The sequence below is a fragment of the Pogoniulus pusillus genome, chromosome Z (assembly GCF_015220805.1).
Source record: "Pogoniulus pusillus isolate bPogPus1 chromosome Z, bPogPus1.pri, whole genome shotgun sequence".
In the NCBI taxonomy this organism is placed as follows: Eukaryota; Metazoa; Chordata; class Aves; order Piciformes; family Lybiidae; genus Pogoniulus; species Pogoniulus pusillus.
Window position 1 is genome coordinate 104,333,792 of NC_087309.1, and position 24,880 is coordinate 104,358,671.

A 24,880-nucleotide genomic window follows, 5' to 3' on the forward strand; every position below is an offset into this window, starting at 1 on the left:
ATTTTTCTGCTGGAAACAAAAGACTAACTAATCTGTAGACAGAAATTTTGCAGAAGCTCTATGTTTAAGCATATAAAACATGTGAACTTCTGTTCTTGTTTGATTTAGCATATAAATCTCCTGATATGTAGAACACACTTTAGTTGTATAAGGTAACTGTACAATACTATGGGTGCAACTGTATGTGTTTGTGAATTTGAAATTTTGGGGTGTTTTACAGTGGTCATTTGATTAATGTATGTTGCTACAAGCAGAATTTCTTCTCTGTTCATGAACAATAACAAAAAAGAGTGCAGCTTACACAATGGAGCAACTCCAGTACTAGGTGTATGGAGCAATAATTATACTTGTTTTTATACTTTCTTTAAATTTCCATAGTGAGAAAAGAGCGCTTAAAAGATACGAGATCTGATTTTGAAAAGCAAATAATGATGGAGCCTATATCATTCACTCATTTTCTGAAAGGGATTAAAAGCAAAAATGCTCAGGAACACTTCTTCCCTTCACATCCCCTTGCTCTGCTCTTAGTATCTTCCAATAACCTTGGCTAACCAGAAAACAAGTAGACTTTGCTGGTTGCTTTGGTTCCTGTCTGGGAAGGAAGAGAGATAGTGAGGCTTTGAGCCCCTTCTGGGCAGTTTCTTTGTCCAGGAGGGAACCTGGATTTCTGTATTGTCTCTAATTTGTGTATATTTGTAAATACTTTAAAATATATTATGTATATGTCCTTGTAAATTTTGCTTTGATGTAAATACAGCTTTATACTTCCAAGCTGTCTGAATTGGTCTGGTAAATTTCAATAGTGGTGGTGATGGTGGGGAAAGTTCCTAACCTACCACACAGGTGTGACTAAAGAGACATAGAAGCAATGACTGAAGGTATGTAGTAAATACTGGGCTCTGGAGAGGTGACATGAGCCTTACGTTGTCTAACTAGGCAGTAAAATAGGGAGATTCAATGCCAGTCCCTGCTTATTAGGAGGTAAAGAGCATAAAGAAAGTGTCCTTGCAAAAAGTGGCTAAAGAAAACAACATTTTATTTCTCTCTCTTATGATGAGAGACTGGAGTAGAATAATTCCAGTGAGAAGGAACCTACAATGATCAACCAGTCCTATCGCCTGACCAGGGCAGGCCAAAAGTTAAAGTATGTTACTAAGGGCACTGTGCAAATGCATCTTAACCACTGTCAGGCAAGAAGCACTGGCAACCCTTATGAAGCCTGATCCAGGATATAAATATCCTCTTGGTAAAGAAATGCTTCCCAGTGTCAGTCTGAACCTCTTCTTGGTGGAGCTTTGAATTGTTCCCATGCATCCTGCCACAGGATCCCAGCACTTCCATCTCCACTTCCCCTTCTGTCATGGACTGAGTTGAATCTGCTGCTGTTACTCATACCATGCTGCCATCATGCCAGCTTCAAAACATGAAACTGTTAACTGGAGCAAAATGTCATGAGGCTTGAAGTCCAGATTGCAATATGGAAGGCTTCATGTTTCAGTTGCTGCTCTGGGCACATTCAAATACCTTTGCAACATGAGTGGATCTCATTAAACCTTGGGACAAGCAATCATTCTTCAAAGGTAGAAAGTTTAAATAAAGAGAAATGGTGCAATTACCTTCAGTCTTGTGATTTCGGTAGTTTGAGTCATGATGTCTAAATGTTTGGGATTTACGGTATTTGTGTGTATTTCAAACATTTAACTTTGTGAGCTAGTCCTTTTGGCTTTAGCAAAACACAGTTATTATTCCATCTATTTCCAGTATTGGCTGTCTTGAAATGAAACACTGTTTTGAGAGATATTTTGTGCTTAAAAAAAAACCCCAAACAAACAAACAAAAAGCCCCACAACTTTTCTACTCATAACTAATTTTCATACAATCAAGAGGAATTTAAACATATTCCACAGATTATACTGCAAATATAATAGAATTTGCAACTGCTTGAGATGGTTACAAAGACTTTAGGATGAAGGACAATTTAGCTTCAGTAAAATAGCTCAGTTTCAAAGTGTATGATTAGAACTTAAAATATGAATATTATTTTCATTTTCCTGAATCCATTTCAGCATATTTTATATGATGTACAATTGTCTCTCAAATAACATCACTGAGTATTTTAGAAATTCATTGTTCTTTCAATTCAATTTTCACTTACAGCTTAAATTATTATTCTTCTCAATTGTATCTTTAATAATTTCCAAACATATGCAAAAAAAACCACACACAAAAAACCAAACCAAACCAAACCAAAAACAATCCCCAAAGCAAAACAAAAAACTTTTTAAACTCCTGCTGGATGATAAATCACCTTTGCCTAGATTAATAAATGTGGGCTATTCAGCCTTCATCCATTTAGATAAAATGAACTTCTAGTTCAAGATTTTCTTTAGTGCAATTGCCATTGATTTAGACTGAGTAAAATGACCTAACTTTATCTTAAAAAATCCAAGTCTTGCATCTCTTGTGCTGTATTTCAAGACGTTTTTCTTCGATTTTATATTCAAAGATAGTTAGTGCCCACCAGGGGGAGACTCATAGTTAAATCATTTATATCTGGAAAGGCAAGGAAAAATAGTTCCTTTAAGTAATTAGCATTCCCTCCTGGAATATTCATATTTTCATCACCCGGCAGAAAGAAGAGAACTCCAGACTCTGGATGATGGAGAGAAAGCATGGAGGATGGAAGACTCTCCACTTGTCAGTGAAGACCGGGTTAGAGATGAGTTACAGAAATTGCATGCACACAAACCCATGAGCTCTGATGAGATGCATCCAAGAGTGTTGAGAGAACTGCCTGATGTTGCTCTACCACTCTTCATCCTTTTTGCAAAATCCTAGCAAACAGGAGGAGTGCCTGAGGACTGAAAGAAAGCCACTGCAGTATTCAATAAAGAGCAAAAAAAAAAAAAACAGATTCCAGGAAACTACAGACCAGTCAGGCACACCTTCATCCCTGGACAAATGATGGAGCAGCTCCTTCTCGAGGTCTTCTCTAGGCATTTGGAAGAGAAGAAAGTTATCAGGAGCAGTCAGCATGGATTTACCTAAAGGAAATCGTGGTTGACTAATCTGATGGCATTTCATGACATTATAACTGAATGGGTAGATGCAGGGAGAACAGTGGATACCGTCTTCCTTGATCTTAGCAAGGTTTTGGACACTGTCTCCCATAACATCCTTATGAGCAAATTCAGGAAGTGTGGACAGAAGAGCAGACAGTGAGATGAATTAAGAACTGGTTACATAATAGAGTTCAAAGAGTGGTGATCAATGGTGTCAAGTCCATCTGGAAAGCTGTAACTAGTGGAGTCCCCCAGGGATCTGTGCTGGGTCTGATCCTGTTCAACAACTTCACTGATGACATTGATGAGGGGACAGACAGATAAATAGAGTCTGCTCAGCAAGTTTGCTGACCATACCAAACTGGGAGGCTTGGCTGATACAGCTGAAGGCTGCGCGGCCCTTCAGCAAGACTTGGACAGCCTGGAGAGCTGGGCAAGGAGGAACCTAATGAGGTTCAATAAGGATAAAGGAAGAGTGTTGCACCTGGGAAGGAATAATAAACTGCACCACTACAGGTCAGGAGGTGATTTGATGCCTTCCATGAACATTGTTCTAGGAGTAGGGTCCTTCCTTTCCCAGCTGATGTGAGCTGATTAGCCAAGTCTATGTCTATGGTGTACTCCTCTAAGTATAGATATATCTACAGGAGAAAAATGAAAGAGAAAATTGGAGCCTTTTTTTGACATGTTACTAGGATATGTCTCATGAACTAACTGCTGTCTATCATTGAATAAATCCCTAGCTGAAATTTTCTTGTCATAGGAGCAGAAACTTAAGAGTAGCAAAAGGCTCATGTTTGATTAAATATGGACCGTAACAGCTTCTTGTATGATGGAAGTCAGATGAGTGAGTATTTTTTTTTTCAGTTTGTATTTTAAGTTCTTCTTCACTACTAATGACAAGGTTTTAGCCATAACCCACTTGGTTAACCAAAAAAATGTCAGAAGATGAAACAAGCACATCTTGAACAGCATTAAATACCAGCTTTGCATATAGTAGGAAGTGTACTGAGCTTTGAAAGTCTATATATATATATTTATATACACACATATGTTCAGACTCAAACATAAAAAAAGGATGGAAAGAGTAAAGAAAAAAAAAAAGTCAATGTTCATGCTTTAAAGAGCTAAGGTTAGGAGTCTTAAAAGTTCACAGCAACCAAGAAGCATGGAATGTTTATATGTCCTTTACATTTTAACTATAGTGCATATAAAGTATTCACATGGTTTTCTGTGGGTTACTTGTTTGACTCATTCATTGTTGTGACGCTAATGTCATACCTTGTAGGCCCATCTCGAGACTCAGTCTCAGATTTGCAGCTAAGTAGGCAGGAAAAGGGAATTCATACAATGTCAAAACCAGTCTGAACAGAGTTAAAGCAAGGCAATCAGTGTCAAGAACCATCTTTTCCCTGGTATTTCTTCACTTCAAAGTATCTGGTATTCTTGACTAATACCTAACTGACAAGATAACACAATGAGCAAATTTTGAGACAGGAGGATCACAAGTTCAGTAATTTAATCTAGGGAGCAATAATGGTGAAATAAAGAAAGATTGACTAAAAAAATAAAATTAAATTGTTCAGTAACATCTGAGAGTAGAGTATCGTAGACAGGATATCAAACTGAAAGTCCAAAAGGGATACGAGAAACTAGATCTATAGGAAATTGAGGGTCATCACCATAAATGTGGTCATGGGTGGCCTTGCTTAGATTGTATAAATTCTTCTTTCATGATTACAAATGCTTTTTCTAAGAGTAAGCATCACTACTTCCAAAAGCTGCAAAGTATTTGGAAGATTGAACTATTTTTTATATCCTTGTTACTTCATATATAATTCATCTTTTCAAATCTAATTCATTCTTCTGTAGCTGTTGAGAAACAACTTAGTGAAAAATGTACATCAAGGACCTTAACTACACCAGGCATTTACCAAGTACTTCCAGTCTTATGCATCAAGAATCAATAGCAACATTGCTGAATCAGTTTTGGTCACATGTCTTACTGAAAATGGTGCAAGATAAAGGAGTTTGGCTGAACTCTTAATGGCTCTGACTGGTTTCTATCTGTAAGGTTCTTTCCCCCTCCTATATTCTACTTAAGGAAGCTAGACATAAAAGTCAAGAACAGAGGATACAAGTGGTGCCATTAAATGTCAGCAAAGTGTGTTATAAAAATTGAAAGTAGTTTTTGTTACTCTTGTCACAGCTTTGTTGAAACTCTGCAGTGGCCTTAAAACACTCCCAAGACTGCTGTGTTCAGACCTTATCATCATATCCTCATGCTTTACATCTCTTTGGGACTGAAAAAGATCACTTTATCTCCTCCTCCTCTGTCATGAGACCTACTGCTTACACTCTTAAGATATGCAATTTTCAGCATCCTTGCACAGCTGCTTGGTTTCAGTCTTCTGGTCACTTTGATTTAAAATGTAGCACTTAAAAAAAACATTTGAAAATGGATTTACACATGAATTCACAAAGGCTAGAGTTCCAGGGCTGGTGGCTATTTCACACTGAACATGTATATTGCCTTTCTCCATTTAGTGTTCCTGCCATGTGTGAGCCTGCTTTGAGTCTCCATCATGATCCTTCCTGGTTTCTAGATGATGTCTGCTGGAATTCCCTTGCAAGATTTTCTCCTTTCTCTGGCCACAAATGAGATTAAAGGTCTTTCAGACATACGTTTTCATCTTATCAGGTTGTAAACTAACAAACTTTCATTTGGATCAGAATATGCTATCAAAGGGTAGGTTTTTTTCCCCCAGTGATAAAGTTCAGGTTCTCTGTGGTATAATCTAAGTTTTACTTAGAGAAGTCTGAATGAGAAGATTGCAATGCATCATCAAAATAACACTGACACTGTCTAATCTAAGAGATTCTATTACTTTGGAAGAATTCACTGCTATGGACAATAACTGTGGGGTTTTTTCTTGGTTTCTTCAAGCTAAGAAGAATTCATTACACAGACTTACAGTAGTTTTTAGATAAGGAATGTAACCCTTTGTAGAGTGTCTCTCATAGGAAAATGTAGTTGTCCCCACTAGCCCCCCAAAAAAATCTCAAAACCTCACCAAAAAAACAGTAAAGCCCACCTCAGGTACACATATTCAGATATAAGATAATATCACCTTCCCTAAGTACCCTTTTTATCTCATCAGGCACTGGAAGTTCTGATCAGCCTCAAGATGTTTCCCAGTATAATGTGGTCTATGTCCAGTCTCAGGTGAGCAAACTTGAGTAAAATGTGTCCAGACTTGGTGAAAGCCTAAATAATCTGGTTTTATATACATGTTGTTCTAAAATTATCGTCCTCTTAGGCTGGTGTCTTTACAACAGCTGACAGACTTTAAAGACTGCCACATCCAAGCATTTCTTGGGGAGGAAACAACATTGTAGGAACATGTATGGAGTAAATTTAAATAAAAAAGACAGAAACCAGCACAATGCAAAGTGCCACTGTACCTCTCTGGAATGTATAACATTGTTTCCTGAGTCTCTGAAACAGTCAACAATCTTTTTTTTTTTTTTTTTGTTTTTTGTTTTGTTTTTTGTTTTTTGTTATCTTTTTTTGTGTATGTTATGACTTTAGGGTATTTTTTTTCACTTTATCTCATTTAAGATTTATTCATGGCTTGGTTTCAGTACCCAAATTTACTAGAAAAATGCATTTCTGCAAAAGTATCATGAATAAAAGTTTCTGGTTTAATAAGTAATGTTTCATTTTCCTTTCCTTAAAAAGTCTTATGAGGAGGATAATTTTAATACAAGATTTCTGCTGATGTTTAATTTTATGCTGTTATTGTTGTAATATTGAAGGACAGAGTTACCAACAGTACAACGACAACAAGAAGTTAGATTAGATTGCAATTAATAAGCTTCCCCATGTAAGTGAAGAGGACACTGTTTGATTTACATTGCCACATTTACAGTCAGGAGTCACTGATATTACATTCGAGGTGGCTGAAGTAGTAATCATACTTAGGATATTGAATTGAAAACAGTAGCAGTACCAGAGAATGAAATGCATAGGAACACCACAAAATACCACTGTTTTCTCATTGTCATTGCTGTTTGACTGAGGTGTTTTTTATCCTTTGACATTTAATAAGTGCTTCCTGTGCAGAAAATGCAAGTGTTAACTCTTCATATAACCATCAATAAATGGATGGCTTCATCTACGTGTTTTGTCGGTGCTTTTACTTATGGGAAGGAATTAATGAATGCACAGATGTTCCAGTCACTAAAAAAAAAAATGGGTTTGAATAAATCCTAAGTTCAGAGCAACTGGATGTTATTGTTTGACAGATGTATGCCAGTTCTAAAACTACTCATGGTCTTTATGTGCTTCTTAAAGAGATGTTGAGGTATTGGAACATGTCCAGAGAAGGGAATCAAAGCTGGTGAGAGGCCTGGAACACAAACCCTTTGAGGAGAGGCTGAGGGAGCTGGGGTTGTTTAGCCTGGAGAAGAGGAGGCTCATTGCTGTCTATAAATACCTGAAGGGAGGCTGTAGCTAGGTGGGAGTCAGTCTCCTCTGTGAGGCAACCAGCAACAGAATAAGGGGACACAGTCTCAAGTTGTGGCAGGGGAGTTATAGGCTGGATGTTAGGAGGAAGTTCTTGCCAGAGAGCGATTTGCCTTGGAACAGGCTGCCCATGGAGATAGTGAAGTCACTGTCCCTGGAGGTGTTCAAGAAAAGACTGAATGAGACACTTAGTGCCATGGTCTAGTTGATTGGACAGGGCTGGGTGCTAGGTTGGACTGGATGATCTTGGAGGTCTCTTCCAAACTGGTTGATTCTATGATTCTATGATTAAGGTGTGTGCTTAGTATAGACACAGCATGGATCTTATTTGATCTTTGGATCCTGCTTCCATGAACACTTGTAAGCTGACTTTTGTGAAGATTTTTATGTCCAATAGAATTCTCTATTATACTTTCTAAAGAACTTCCTTCTGTTGTATGAACTTCTGCCAGGTTTCTGAAAGGGTAGGTGATTGATAACAGTGACACCAGAAGAAAATTTTAATCTCCTTATTTAGTTTCTTAAATCACTGTATTTCTTAATGTCTTCTCATATTTACCTTGCTTTCTTCAGAGTGCCCTCCCAATGCTCTTATGTTCTATTCTGATATTCACTTAAAAGGATATTAACTAATCCCAAGTCTCACAGCATGAACTACAGCTTTTGGAAGCTTTCTTCATAATAGTTTGATGTGGTAGTTTTAGACAATCAAGCGAATGTACTGAATTTGATTAATATAATTTGCAGAAAAAGAGAAGGAAACTTTCTGATGCCCTGGCATGGTATTAGGAAACTGTTGGAGACTGTGAAAAAATTGAGAACTTGATACAAGAGACATGATGACTGCATTTAAAAAAAATATTTTCCCAGGCATGTTTTAAAATTTTTCATATATGGAGCAAATTCTTCTTCTTCTTCTTTTTTTTTTTTTTTTTTTTTTAATTTCCCATCAGACACATTTTGAAGAATTTTCATATCTGGACTGAGAAAGATTACTTTTTTGAACCATTCAGTTGTGGTCAGGGAGGTTGTAAGCTAACAAACTTTCATTTGGATCAGAATATGTTGTCAAAGGGTAGGTTTCTTTCCCCAGTGGCAAAGTTCAGGTTCTCTGTGGTATAATCTAAGTTTTACTTAGAGAAGTCTGAATGAGAAGATTGCAATGCATCATCAGAATAATGCTGACACTGTGTTCTAAGAGATTCTATTACTTTGGAAGAATTCACTGCTATGGACAATAATTGTGGGGTTTTCTTTCTTGGTTTCTTCAAGCTAAGAAGAATTCATTACACAGACTTACAGTAGTTTTTAGATAAGGATTGTAACCCTGTGTAGAGTGTCTTTCACAGAAAAAATGTAGTTGCCTGCACCAGTCCCCCCCAAAAATCTCAAAACCCCACCATAAAACCAACAAAGCCCACCTCAGGTACACATATTCAGATATAAGATAATACCACCTTTGTTAAGTATCCTAGAAATTTGGAGTGGCTGGTATGGGAGTAGCTAGCATATTTCTCTAAGTCTGTGTCTGAGACTATCACAGATTCATAGAGAACTTTTCCAGATACTGAAATTAATTGGAAAACCCAAATTAAATTCAGTGAAGGAAAAAAAAAAAAAAATCTGGGACCTCCTTGTCTATGTGTATTTTACAATAGATTAAGACTGAAATCCTTTGCCCATGTATTACTGAGTGCTGCACAGGGGCTACTAAGGTATTTCTTATTGAAAACAGCGGAAGTACAAGCTATAATTCATAGAATCTCAGAATGCATCCAGTTGGAAGAGACCTCAGTGATCATCCAGTCCAATCCCTGACCCAGAGCTGATGGGTGAAGGCTAAACCATGTCCTTAAATGCCAGGTCCACATGATGTTTGAACACCTTCAAGGAGGTTTGTATGAGGTATGTTTAAAATATATCCAGGCAATTTATCTCTCCATCAGCATTACAAAGCAGTGTAAAAGAGGCAAAAAGCAGAAAATCCAGTTTGGTCAACCATGCACTGGACAATACTGTGCTTCCATAAGAGCAGAATTCCAATTTTTAGAGAATTTTAACTGCAGTTATAGATAGCTCCTCCACTCCACTGCATCCATCAGAGAAATTGCTGTGAGTTTTATGAGATCGTAACACTATTGACGTGATCTAATTTCGTGAGGAAAGAGGTCAGTCAAGCCTGTGTCAAATACATATTAAAAAAGTACCTTTTTTTTTTTTTTTTTCATGGAGGAGACTGTAGTGCATCTAAATTGAGTTACTAAGCCATTAGCAGAATACCTTCACTTGATGAAGAAGTCTAAATACAGTCTGCAGTGCTTTGAGAGATTAAAAACAAAACAAAACAAACCCATAAACCATACACATAATTTGGAACAAAAAAAAAAAGAGAAATGGAATTTTTCTGCCCAGAATGCTTAGCTGTCCTCAGAAGTAGCTTACAGTTCTCCTTCTCAGGATCCAGGCTCATCAGGTCTTTTAGGCATTTGCCTGGTAAATGAACCCATAAAATGACAGACCTATTCCTTTGTGGAATCTTTATAGCATGCAACATTCTTCTGTGTCTTTTGGCTATGAAATCCCAAAGTTCCTACAAATCAACTGATTGAGATATCATTGTTTTTGAGGACTCTGAACCGGCCTTAATGTCTAGCTTTTGTACAAATTAAGAATGGCATCAGATCATGGTTTTCATTACTCCTATAAGCATAACAACTGGAGACCATTACAGAGCTATACTGTAAAATCCATTAGTCCAAACGATAATGCAGGAAAGAGGCTGATCAAGCTCATTCTGTTAACAAAGAAATGCAGAGAATGATGAGCCTGGAGATCTGTGTGATTAGGTCATAAAACATGACATAAAGAGACTGCAACTTTTAATGTTTCATTGATTTCACCTTTTCACTAGCCTACTCAAATTCATCTGAAGTGTTGTATTTTGCTAAAGCTACTGATTTAAACTCTCAGCAAAATGATGACATTTTTATAAGCTACTTATCTTGTATTCTGGCTTAACCTCCTAGTGTTAAAGAGGGCAAAATGGAGACAAAAGATGTTAAAACTTATTGCCAAAAACTCAAAATAGAGTTAAGTAAAAAAAGTTTAATTTGGAATTTCATTCTTGTCTAAACCTGTTATGAGTTTTACAGAGACTATTATAGGCAAAAGCTAACCCCAAAGTATTAAAAAAATTTTTGATGTTTGAAGTAATCTCCTGTCTGTGAAAAGCAACAGGAAATTCTTCAGATGTATTTATTCTTACCTGAAGTGAGCTAAATAACTTTAATTAAAAAAAAATCCTAACTGTAGAGGTAAATTTCTGTACTTTAGTTATGTCAATTGCTTTCTCTACTTTCTAAAAAAAAATGTTTTCACATATGTTAGATGGAATTTTTTCAGGCAAGGAAATAATTAATCTGGGGTTGGGGAGGAAGTTAACTTTAAAATAATTCCCAAATTGACATTGGAAGTAACATTAAAAATATGCTAACTACAGATGGAACAAAATTGTTTCATGATTATGGCAACTGATCTGGGGACTGAAAATGTGCATGTGGATTATATCCTCAGTTACACTTAAAACATCTTGCGTGACTGAAATGATACAAATATGATTTGAGGTCACAGTGGGGCACACCTGCTTTAAGTTTTACATTAATTTCCTTTCAGTCTTTCAACCACATCTCATTAGTTCAACTTCAAATTAAATTCTTGTTATAGTTTACAGCTCTATTCCATAACTTATTTCTTCTTTCAACACTTTTTCTTTTTTTTTTTTTCCTGCCCTCTGTCTGGTCCTCCCATTTTTTCCTCAGTAATAAAGGGCTTTTCTGGTTTCCAGCTGGTCTACGCTATCTTCTGAATTTTTAACTCAGTTTTGCCTTGCATTGTCCACACCAGTGAGTCCAAGTAATCTCCTAAAGAAATAAGGCCTGTGGTCTTAGAGAGGCTTTTTATTGATGAAGAAGAGTCAGAAAAGCACTCGAGATGAAGGGAATTGTTTCCATCAGAGTATTTTACCATGGATTTAAAATAAATGGACTCTTTTTAAACACAGGTGGCTCAGCTGCCTTCTTTATTAGATCCAGGTGGTACTCAGGTGACAAATCTGTTGTGTTCCAAACTGGCTCAGAAGATGTTTCATAATTCAAAAATCTATCTTTTTTATTCATGGAGTGAATTGTTTTCATTCATAAGAATATGACTTTCATTAGCAACAGAGCTGCTCTTCAGTTGCTACATTGAAACAGTAGCTCTTACAAACTAGAACTTTAGAATTTCTCCTGAAAATTAATGAACTGCAATTATGTTCTTTGTTATTATTTCTAAATAAATGAAGGGAAAAAAAGTTTTAATAGCATTATTACAAGTTCCTGTGACAAATTCAGTTCAGTTCTGGGCCCCCCAGTTTAGAAGGGACATTGAGATGCTTGAGCGTGTCCAGAGAAGGGCAATGAGGTTGGTGAGAAGCCTCGAGCACAGCCCTACGAGGAGAGGCTGAGGGAGCTGGGATTGTTTAGCCTGGAGAAGAGGAGGCTCAGGGGTGACCTTATTGCTGTCTACAACTACCTGAGGGGTGGTTGTGGCCAGGAGGAGGTTGCTCTCTTCTCTCAGGTGGCCAGCACCAGAACAAGAGGACACAGCCTCAGGCCATGCCAGGGGAGATTTAGGCTCAAGGTGAGGAGAAAGTTCTTCACTGAGAGAGTCATTGGACACTGGAATGGGCTGCCCGGGGAGGTGGTGGAGTCGCCGACCCTGGGGCTGTTCAAGGCAAGGTTGGATGTGGCACTTGGTGCCATGGTCTAGCCTTGAGCTCTGTGGTAAAGGGTTGGACTTCATGATCTGTGAGGTCTCTTCCAACCCTGATGATACTGTGATACTGTGATACAAGTTATGCAAAGGCATTCATCACCTCCCATGGGTAGACTGATGTCTAGCCCATTTGTCCAGTGGATGCAGCTTCTCTCCTTTCCATGCGATTCATGGTTAGTAAAGTCAACACAGGAGGTACCATTACCCTTATTTCTGCTCATATGCTAGGCTGCATTGTGGGACGTTCCAATGACATAGGATTCACAGGAGAAAACAGAGTAGTCTTGAAAAATAAGATACTCCAGCACTTTTACTTCTGTTTGCCTACAAAATGCAACTATTCTTTCAGCTTTGAAAAAGAAGGCATCTAAGAATCCTTTAGATGTTTTAGAATCATAGATTAGTTTAGGTTGAAATGAATCTTAAAGAAATGTAGTTCCAATCCCCATGTCACAGAAAGAGACACCTTCCACTAGACCAGGTTGCTCGAGGACTCATCCAATCTGGCCTTGAGCAAATCCAGGGAGGGGACCTCTGCAGTCTCCCCGGTTAATCTGTTCCAATGTCTCACCATCCTTACTGTAAAGAATTTCTTCCTAAGAGCCAGTCTAAGTCTACCCTCAATCCATTCCCTCTCATCCTACACAATAAACCCTTGTAAAAGGTCCCTTCTTGGCTTTACTGTAGATCCCATTCATGTACTGAAAGTTTTCTATAAGGTCTCATAAGAGCCTTCTTTTCTCCACAGCAAAGAGACTGAACTCTTGCAGCCTGCCAAGACAGGGAGTATGCTCCAGTTCTCTGATCATCTTTGTGGCCCTCTCCTGGACCTTCTCCAACAGTTCAGTGTCCTTCTTATGCTGAGGGTACCTGAATTGGATGTAGTACTCTAGATGGGGTCTCACAAGAGTAGAACAGAGGGGAAGAATTGCCTCACTTATCCTGCTGGTCACACTTCTTTTGATGCAGCCTTGAATACAGTTGGCTTACTGGGCTGCAAGACTACATTGAAGATTCATGTTGAGTTTTTCTTTGACGCCCCTAAGTGCTTCTACTCAAGATTGTTCTCATGCCATTCCTGGCTCAGCCTATATTTGTGCCCCAGCCCAGATTTAGGACCTTGCACTTTCCTTGTTGGATTTCATGAGGGTTGGCACAGCCAAAGTCCCTGTGAACGGAATCCCTTCTCGCCAACATGTGAAATGGACCACACAGCTTAGTGTCACCCAGAAATTTGATGAGGGTGCACACAAATGTAGATAGAAAGCTGGGTCATTAACTTCTCTCCTGTATGAGAGAAGATGTGGATGGATATTTTGAGTAGTAGTTTTCCAGCAGATCTGAAAACAGTTTTATTCTAAAATTAATTCTAACATTACTTAAAAACTGTAATCAAAAATTAATTGATTTTTACTTGCAGTGGATTAGGCAGGGAGGGGCATGCGTAAGTTGTGCAAATGCATGTATTTGCTATGTCAACTATAAAAATAAAAATGTCACTAGTGTTCAGAAAAAATTGACTTACTGAATGGGTTTGTTTCTTCACTAAACTTGTATTTAAAACTGCATGACTGCATAAATGACAATGGGTTTACACTCTCAAGAAAATTAGAATAAAATATAAGTTAACACTGAATTTGCAGATGGCACATTCATTTTATTTGACAAAATCATTACATGACAAAACTACATTCCAAATTTTCTTTCCCAGAAACTGACTCTTTTACAAATATGCTAATTATGCACACATCCTTTAAAATAAAATATAAATTCCTCAATATTTCTGCAAAAGTAAATAAATTTGCCTTTTTATTTTATTTTTTTTTTACACAAGCATGTCCATGTCTTTAACTGTGTCCATCCACCAATGTGGCTATCCCTGTACAACTAGGTGTGCTACACTACTGCAATAATATAGCTTGATGTGGAGTTGAATTCCAGCTCCAGCTCAAATGGCAATCAAAAGCCAACAATCATAATGGTCATTCATTATGCCTGCTGACTGAAAAATTGGTATCTGATTATACCATTTTGCTAGTTTACCTGCTCTTTTTTCACATTGTACTCTTTTCTTTTAACTTTAAGTTGCTTGTGGGCATGTGATGCACACAGATTTGAAGTTACATGGGAAATTAACCTCAGATTCTGCATTTAGAAGGAAAAAATGGAAGAAACACAAAGCATAGGAAAAATGAAGTAAACAGTAGCAACACAATGATATAATGCTTTCCCCTCTCTGCAAATAATACACATCTCCATTTGGATAGAAGTGAAAAAAAAACCCAAAAACAAAAACAACAAAACCAAACCACAACAGTAATAGCTGGTGAAATGTAGAGCGGATTGAGATGCATGTATCTTTGAACATTCTGTTATTGATCTTTAAGTGATTGAATTGCTGATACTGGCGTGATGAATGGACAAAATGGATGAAGCATCTGTGTACCTCTTTCCACAGAGGAATGGTTTACACCTCTATCAGTAAAATACTAATTAGCTGTCGGTCTCCATTAAAAAAAAAAAAGAAATTATATGAAATTACTCTTTTGACAAATCTGTGATATGCATAGCATCAAGAAAACTATTGCATGGAAAAAATGTGTTCATCTGTACTGAGGCAAAGTACTCAGGGGGAAAAAATACTATTGTAAGAGAGTGCTAGTAGTTGGTAAATCTAGCACTAGATGTTTCTACTATGACCTGAAAAACAAGAACTAAAAAGCTGTCTAGAAGGGCTGTCTTTTGAACTGCTCTTGGAACACAAGAGGAAGCAACCTAGTTGCAATATTAGCTCAAGGCTCAGCTTCCCCAAAAATTGTCGTGAAATAGTGATTTGTTTGATTTTGGTTGCATATGGTTTACCTGAAGTATGCACACAGAATACCTACCACACCTTGACTTGCACCAGTCTATTTTCTCCCAATAAACATCTACTAGCAGCAGTGTGAAAACATGTTGCTGCAGCTGTCATGGTGGCACTTAATTTAGATAGGGTAGGAAAGTATACACCAGTCATTGTCACTTGGAACAGATTTCTTCTGGCAGAACATGGCAACATGTTCATGAGCAGTAACTTGACGTGCAACTTCATTTAACCACACTTAGCTTAGTACTGACAGGACTAAAACAATGTCTGGAATGTTACAATATTTATTAATTCTACTTAAAAAAAAATATATATATATTGATTTCAAATATCCACAGCAGAAATTGTGATTTTTAAAGTAGACTCTGAGCATAGAAAAGTGGGGAAAAAAAATGTTGCTGTTGCAGTATCATAACCTAGGAAATGCTTAGCACAACAAAGTTATGAGTCTACATTCATAATGGAGATCAAATACAAACAAAACAGTTTATATGCAAATGTTAACAACAGTGAGCTATTGTTAGACAGAGAGAAGCTTGACAAAATCATTGTGCCATGCCAAGGTCACAGACTGAAGGAACTAGATTCTTGAAAACAGAGAATGATTAGATTATCAAAGAAGGATAAGAATCTACTATAGGACATGAAACGACATTCAAAGCTGTGATAGTATGTTCTTCCATTTGTGACAGTGAAACTAAATACTCACATAGCATTGAAATCAAAAGAGTTGCAAAGGTTCTTGCAGGGGGGAATTTAAAAAGTGAAGCCAAAAGTGGTATGCAGTAAAGAAGGTTCTCAGTAATTTAGAAAATTACCAGAATTTAAGTTCTTTAATGCTTTTAGCTATTATGCTGCTATACTAGTTGTATTTATAATACAGTGTCTCATTTCTGGGAACCTTTTATTTACTTTTCAGTTTAAATTACCTTACTAACACAAGAATCCGTGTCATCCTGAATTTATGTAACTTTATTCTTGAAGTTAGCATCCATTAGTTCATTGTAACGTTGTACAATATACCATTTCAGAAGGAAAACATTCTTCTAGGAAAAACATATTCTAACAGAAGAAATAATAAACCAATTAGATAACAGTTGCTCTTACAAGTTCATAACACTATTTAGTTTAAATTGATTTTAAACTACATTGGATAACTGTAAGACCACCATTATGATTCACTATCAGAATTACTTTTTGATTTCATTGATTAGCAGTTACCACTCTTTACCCAAATAAACATTCTGGAAGTCTTTCACTCCTCTATTTCATCATGAATGATGATATCACGTATTTTTAGTAACAAATTTTGCAACTTCTGTCGCTCAGACTCTGATACACTGGAAAAGTGATAGAAGTTCACATTGTCATTGACTTCTGCTGTATGTTCCTTATGTCTACCCTCATTTATATCAACGGATTCGTGGGACTTTCTGGTGGCATAAACACCTTTCTTACTACAATCTAATGTCCAAAGATAATCTTAAGCTGGTATATATTTTTTACTCTACTGAAATGATTTTGTTTTCCTCCAAACTATAACATCTCCATACTGCCACCAATACTCAAGAAAACAAAACTTTTAAAACTTTACCCATTCATTGTATTTCCTGAGAGACATCAAATGTATTAATATATTGAGATACTTCTCCTCCTCTTCACCCCAAAATAAATATAACTATGATTCATTCTGATATCTGAGCAGTCAAGCAGTCAAACCTCTGAAGCACTGCTCTAGTTTGGGCCACAAGCATACGCAGTTCCCGAGAACATAATTGACTCTTACCCCCTGTGCTAGTTTGAAGCAAGCTAGAATGTTTTGGTAAAAGAACTAGATAACAGGCAGTGAAATGAAAACAATTGATGTCAACTTCTCTCACAGTCTTGCTGGGAGCTCTGGGAAGAAGAAATAAACTTTCTCCATTTTGTTTCTCACTCTTGCTTTTGCCTTAGACCGAGACACATCTTTCTAACATCACTGCTTTCTAACCCTGCTCCCTAACCTCTTGGCTGCACCTCTCTTCTTCCTGAGAACTGGGGTAAGGTTGAGAGGGCTGGGGGAGGTTTGGGGTGGTTTAAAAGCCCCTCCTGGGGACTCAGGTTTCTGGGAGGGGAGTGGTGCTTTTGTATTGTTTATCCTTTGTATATTTCTATATATAATTGTATATAACTGTATATATTGTAAATAGCTGCTTGTAAATTCTGCTAGCTGTAAATAAATTGCTTCATCTATATTCCCAGGGTCCGTCTGAGTTAGCTGGGTACCTACATGTGCTAGTTTGAAGCAAGCTGGAATGTTTTGGTACAAGAACTAGATAATGGGCAGTGAAATGAAAACAATTGATGTCAACTTCTCTCACAGTCTCGCTGAGAGCTCTGGGAAGAAGAAGTAAACATTCTTCATTTTGTCTCTCTCTCTTGCTTTTGCCTTAGACCTGGTCACATCTCATTAACCCTGCTCCTACTAACCTTGCTCCCTAACCTCTTGGCTGCACCTCTTTTCTTCCTGAGAACTGGGGTAAGGTTGAGAGGGCCGGGGGGAGGTGTTGGGGTGGTTTGAGAGCCCCTCCTGGGGACTCAGGTTTCTGGGAGGGGAGTTGTGCTTTTGTATTGTTTATCCTTTGTATATTTCTGTATATAATTGTATATAACTGTATATATTGTAAATAGCTGCTTGTAAATTCTGCTAGCTGTAAATAAATTGCTTCATCTATATTCCCAGGGTCCGTCTGAGTTAGCTGGGGCAAATTCAAAAGTGTGGGGGGGCGGGGTAACCCCCAAACCATCACATTTCTAATTGGCTTTCCCAACGTGGGGCTAGAGATTTCAGTGAGTGGAAATTAGCTCTGGGAATTAAGATGAAGCTAATCAAGCAGCTATTGTATTTGGTTGGTGCATTGCTCTGGTCTGGTTTTGTTTTCTTGGTATTTAGTTGGTTAAAAGGTCAAATTGTTGCTTATTTCATTGATCTGGCTTATAATAAGGCTAAAGCTAAGGTTTCAGATATGTTCTGGAGCTGGGGTGATTTTATTCTTGGTTATGCTGGTTTTAATATCTCTGAGAATATTACCAAGGACATTACAGGAGCTCTGGTCAATAATGTGACAATCAATGGAAATTCTGCTTTAAATATGGCTCTAATGAGAGTTATTCAGCCTAAGACAGGAATTCCAACTGTTTGCATAGGTACATGCTCTTGTAAAACTGTTTTTCTTCTCACAGTTTTTAATATTTGCCTCATGATTTTAATATTCATATTAATTTTGGCATTATTGGTGAAAAATTCAAAACCAGCTTCTGTAAGAGCTAGGAAAAATTCTGTGTCTCAGAAGCAGTCTCTTTCACAGCAAAACAAGGGAACACAGTTGTCGGCTTCCCCCTTGCCAGCCTCTGCCCCTCCTTCTCCAAGTGCTGGGAACACAGCCAGTGTTCCTGCCACTAACATAAACACTGATAATGGGCAGAGTTCGGCAGGAGCCTCAGGAGCACAGGCAGGGACCCAAAATCAGAATGTCCCTAGCAAAAATGAAAACACATCAGGGTTGGCAGGCATCCCAGGAGGACAGGCAAACAATCCCACTAATAATAATACTACTAGTGCTAGTAATGCTAGCCCAGTCAGTCCAAATCCTAATAACACCAGCTCAGCCAATTTGAACCCCCAGCCAGCAGACCAGAACCAAAATCCTGCTGTTAAAAGCAAGGCAGACTTGAACTCACAAGCTCCAGGTCAGACCCCTAAGGATACAAATGCTCCAGGTCAGGCCCCTAAGGATTCAAACCCTTCAGGTCAGACTCCTAAAGATTCAAATCCTCCAGCAGACACATCCAAGTCTGTTGCTGCTCAGGCCCTTCTGGCACCTGCTAAGGCAAAAGCTAAGACAAAGAGTGGTTCACAGGAGGATGTAAGAGATGGGACCTCTGGTGATCAGCAAGGAGAGGAGGAGGAGATAGTTAGTCTGCGAGACCTTGTAGATGTGCTGAGACAACAATACTCAAGTGAGAGGAGTGCTGTGAGGTTAGCTGCCAGGAGAGAGGATGGTTCCAATGAGTTTAGGAATGCTATGAGGAAGATTGTGTTAGGCCCGGCACCACCAGAACAACAGGAGGAAGAGGAGGAAGATGACATCCAAGGCTCCAAGGATCCACTCAGAGAGGTCAGGGAAGTTAGGAAGGAATACACAAGGGAATCAGGTGAGCCAATCTTAAGCTGGCTAGTGAGATGCCGTGGCATTGGTGCTAATGCTCTGCAGGTAGGAGACAAGTCTGCCAAGCAGCTGGGACCACTCACTAAGGAGAGTGGAGTGGACAAACACCTAGCAAGTCCTCTTGGTAGGGTTAGCTTGTGGACACGCCTGCTGTTGGCTGTGGCTATGAGATATCCTTCCCGAGATGATTTGCCATGGGCTGCCAAGAAGTGGAACACTGTTGAGCAGGGAATTAAGCTTCTGAAGGAGTTTGCTGTGAAGGAAGTGCTTTATGGAGATCATGGCACTCATGAGCCTGACGATATTCCTTTGGGAACAGGTCTCATGAAGAAGCTGATTAAGCTTGCTCCTTCATCCTATGCTAACATCTTGGCCAGCAAATTCCTAGCAAGGAGTGATAATGGAAGATCTTTCACTGTTGGTGAATTCACTGATCAGCTCAGGCAGATAGAGGACAGCTTGTCACATTCTGGTATAATCTGTGCCATAAAAACTATGACTTCTGAAATAAAGGGCATGAAAGATGGTTTTGAGAATACCATGAAAGAACTGAAGGAGGATCTCAAAAAATCTGGTAAAAGATACCATTCCTGCATCATCTGAATGGGTGAATGTTTCTGCCATCAGGAACAGACGCCCACCTCCTGCAAGGCAATTCCAGCCCAGGAGGAGACAAATTCCACCCAGACAGCAGCAATCACGTGCGTCATTGTGGATACTTCTGCGTGACACATACGGTGAGAACATGAACAAATGGGATGGTAAACCTACTTCAGCTCTTTCAAAGAGGGTCAGGGATCTGCAGAGTGGCAGAAACAGAGGCAGCAATGCCAGGAAAGTAGCTGTCACTTCTTCAGCTCCTGAGAGCAACTGCAATTGTTCCAACAGTTGCAGTTCCTCTCGCAACAACACCAATCACTGTGTACACCCTACATGCCATGTTCAGCATTAGGGGTGCCCTGCCTCCAGCCAGGAGGAGGAAAGGGATAGTGGAGAGAACCGAATCTATTGGAATGTATTCATTAGGTGGCCTGGCAGTTCAAGAGTTCGGAAATACAGGGCTTTAGTTGACACAGGTGCTCAGTGTACTTTATTGCCATCAAATTGCAAAGGGACAGAGTCCATTTCTATCTTTGGAATCACTGGTGGATCTCAAGAGTTAACTAAGATACAGGCTGAGATCAGTTTAACTGGTAAGAGTGGAAGACACATACTATTGTAACTGGTCCTGATGCGCCTTGCATTCTGGGAATTGACTTTTTGAGACAAGGTTGTTTCAAAGATCCTAAGGGTCACAAATGGGCTTTTGGAATAGCATCTGTAGAGATTGAGGATGATAAATTGAAATTGTCCATTAGACCTGAACTTTCTGATGAATCTGCAGTTGTGGGACATCATGACATAGAGGACCTGGAAGTGCCAATTGCAACTCAAACTGTTCATCATAGGCAGTACAGAACTAACCGTGACTCTTTGTTGCCCATTCATCAGCTGATTCGTCAACTGGAGAGTCAGGCTGTCATCGAGAAAGCTCATTCACCTTTCAACAGTCCCATCTGGCCTGTGCGCAAACCTACGGGCGACTGGAGACTGACAGTTGACTTTCGTGCCCTGAACGAGGTGACGCCACCCATGAGTGCAGCTGTGCCGGACATGCTGGAACTCCAGTACGAGCTGGAATCGAAGGAGGCTAAATGGTATGCAACCATAGACATTGCTAATGCTTTCTTCTCTATTCCCATAGCAAAGGAGTGCAGGCCTCAGTTTGCATTCACCTGGAGAGGAATCCAGTACCAGTTCAATCGTTTGCCTCAGGGGTGGAAACACAGCTCAACCATCTGTCACTCAGTCATCCACAATGCACTGGAGAAAGGTAAAGCTCCAGAGCACATCCAGTACATCGACGACATCATTGTGTGGGGCCAAACTGCTGAGGAAGTCTTCGAGAAAGGTAACAAAATCATTGACATTCTGTTGCAAGCAGGTTTTGCCATTAAGAGAGACAAGGTCAAAGGACCTGCCAAAGAAATTCAGTTTCTGGGAGTGCGGTGGCAGGATGGTCGCCGTTACATTCCTCAGGATGTGATCTGACAAAGTCTCTACCATGGCAGTTCCCACCAGTAAGAAGGACACACTTTCTTTCCTTGGTGTGGTGGGATTTTGGAGACTACACATTCCTGGTTTCAGTCAGATTGTCAAACCTCTGCATGATGTGACTCGTAAGAGAAACAATTTCGAGTGGGGACCTGAACAACAAGCAGCCTTTGATCAGATCAAACGAGAAGTAGTCCATGCAGTGGGCTTGGGTCCTGTGAGATCTGGTCCGGACATTAAGAACATTCTGTACACGGCTGCCAGTGACAATGGTCCAACTTGGAGTCTCTGGCAGAGAGCTCCAAATGAGACACGTGGTCGTCCACTTGGTTTCTGGGGACGATGTTACAGAGGTTCAGAGACAAATTACACTGCAACTGAGAAAGAGATTCTAGCAGCCTATGAGGGAGTGAAAGCAGCTTCTGAAGTGATTGGAACTGAGTCACAATTGCTTTTAGCTCCTAGACTGCCAGTTCTTAACTGGATGTTCAAAGGCAAAGGTTCATCACCACATCATGCCACTGATGCAACCTGGTCTAAATGGATGGCTTTGATAACCCAACGAGCACGAATGGGTAATCTTGACCGACCTGGTCTGGTGGAGGTGATCACCAACTGGCCGGAAGGCACAGACTGTTCCAAACCTCCGGAGGAGAAAATAACTCGTGCTGAGGAAGCTCCTCCCTATGGTGATCTCTCTGATCAGGAAAAGAACTATGCTTTGTTCACAGATGGTTCCTGTCGTCTTGTTGGGAACAAGCGAATATGGAAGTCAGCTGTCTGGAGTCCAACCAGGAGAGTTACCGAAACGAAAGATGGAGAAGGAGAATCCAGTCAGTTCGCTGAGGTAAAAGCTGTTCAACTTGCTCTTGATGTGGCTGAACATGAGAATTGGCCTATCCTTTACCTCTACACCGACTCGTGGATGGTAGCCAATGCTCTATGGGGTTGGCTAAAGGACTGGAAGAAGAATGGTTGGCAGAGGAAAGGAAAGCCTATTTGGTGTGCTGATCTATGGCAGGACATTGATGCACGGCTGGAGAGAACTCCAGTGAAGGTGCGGCACGTAGATGCACACATGCCTAAGAGCAGAGCAACTGAGGAACATCAACATAACCAGAAGGCAGATCAAGCTGCTAAGATTGCTCAAGTTGATACCAACTCTGATCTTGACATTGACCTTGATTGGAAACACCGAGGTGAGCTGTTCTTAGCTCGGTGGGCCCATGACTCATCTGGACATCAAGGCAGAGATGGAACATACCGATGGGCTCGTGATAGGTCAATTGACTTGTCCATGGACGCTATCACCCAAGTCATCTATGACTGTGACATTTGTGCTGCTATTAAGCAGGCTAAGCGAATCAAGCCCTTATGGTATGGTGAGAGATGGTCAAAGTACAGGTATGGTGAAGCCTGGCAGATTGACTACATCACTTTACCTCGATCACGTTCTGGCAAGCAGTATGTGCTGACGATGGTAGAAGCCAGCACTGGATGGTTGGAAACCTATCCAGTTCCGCATGCTACTGCACGTAACACCATTGTTGGTTTGGAGAGACAGATCTTGTGGAGACATGGAACTCCAGAGAGAATCGAGTCAGACAATGGTACTCATTTCAAGAACAATCTAGTGAAAAAACTGGGCCAAAGAGCATGGTATTGAATGGATCTATCATATACCCTACTATGCACCAGCTTCAGGGAAGATTGAACGCTACAATGGTTTGCTGAAAACCACTCTAAAAGCCATGGGGGTTGGAACTCTGAAAAACTGGGACAAACATTTAGCACAAGCTACCTGGATGGTAAATAGTAGAGGTTCAGTAAACAGAGCAGGACCTGCACAATCAGATTTGGTCCAAACAGTAGACGGTGATAAAGTTCCTGTTGTACGTGAGAAGAATCTGTTAGGGAAAACTGTTTGGGTATTTTCTCCTTCGGGCGAAGGGAAACCTGTCCGAGGGGTGGTTTCTGCTGAAGGTCCTGGTCATACATACTGGGTAATGCAGGAGAATGGTGAAATCCAGTGTATTCCACAGAGAAATTTAACCTTAGCTGAGAGAGTTTAAATTCAAGCTGTTAGGAGTTTTCTGTTCTAGGTAACATCGGCGCCCAACACTGAGAGAATCTACAATAGAATCTACAGTACGTGAGCACGAACCCAACATCACCTGGGAGTCCCTGTTCTGAGCTTTTGAATCACCTACATCTGATTGAAGTGTGAACTGAACTTGTATATATATTGTTTTAGTGTAAATATTGGTTTAGATTAGATTGGATAATTCTCAGCGATACTCTGAGCGAAGTAGACAAGGGGTGGATTGTGCTAGTTTGAAGCAAGCTAGAATGTTTTGGTAACAGAACTAGATAACAGGCAGTGAAATGAAAACAATTTATGTCAACTTCTCTCACAGTTACGCTGAGAATTCTGGGAAGAAGAAAGACTTTTTCTCCATTTTGTTTTCTCTCTTGCTTTTGCCTTAGACCTGGTCACATCTCATTAACCCTGCTCCTACTAACCTTGCTCCCTAACCTCTTGGCTGCACCTCTCTTCTTCCTGAGAACTGGGGTAAGGTTGAGAGGGCCGGGGGGAGGTGTTGGGGTGGTTTGAGAGCCCCTCCTGGGGACCTTGGTTTCTGGGAGGGGAGTTGTGCTTTTGTATTGTTTATCCCTTGTATATTTTTGTATATAATTGTATATAACTGTATATATTGTAAATAGCTGCTTGTAAATTCTGCTAGCTGTAAATAAATTGCTTCATCTATATTCCCAGGGTCCGTCTGAGTTAGCTGGGGCAAATTCAAAAGTGTGGGGGGGCGGGGTAACCCCCAAACCATCACATTTTTTATTGGCTTTCCCAACGTGGGGCTAGAGATTTTTGAGTGATTGGTAAGTTAGCTCTGGGAATTAAGATGAAGCTAATCAAGCAGCTATTGTACTTGGTGGGGATTGCTGTGTGGCCTGTTTTCTGTTTTTTTGTGTACAATTGGATCAAAGATCAAATTGGTTATTTCTTGCTTCATGTAGTTTTTAAGAAGGCTAAAGTTAAGCTTTCAAGCATGTTCTGGAGCTGGGGTGATTTTATTCTTGGTTATGCTGGTTTTAGTGTCACTGAGAATATTACTAGTGATATTACAGGAGCTCTGGTCAATAATGTGACAATCAATGGAAATTCTGCTTTAAATATGGCTCTAATGAGAGTTATTCAGCCTAAGACAGGAATTCCAACTGTTTGCCTAGGTACATGCTCGTGTAAAACTGTTTTTCTTCTCACAATTTTTAATATTTGCCTCATGATTTTGAT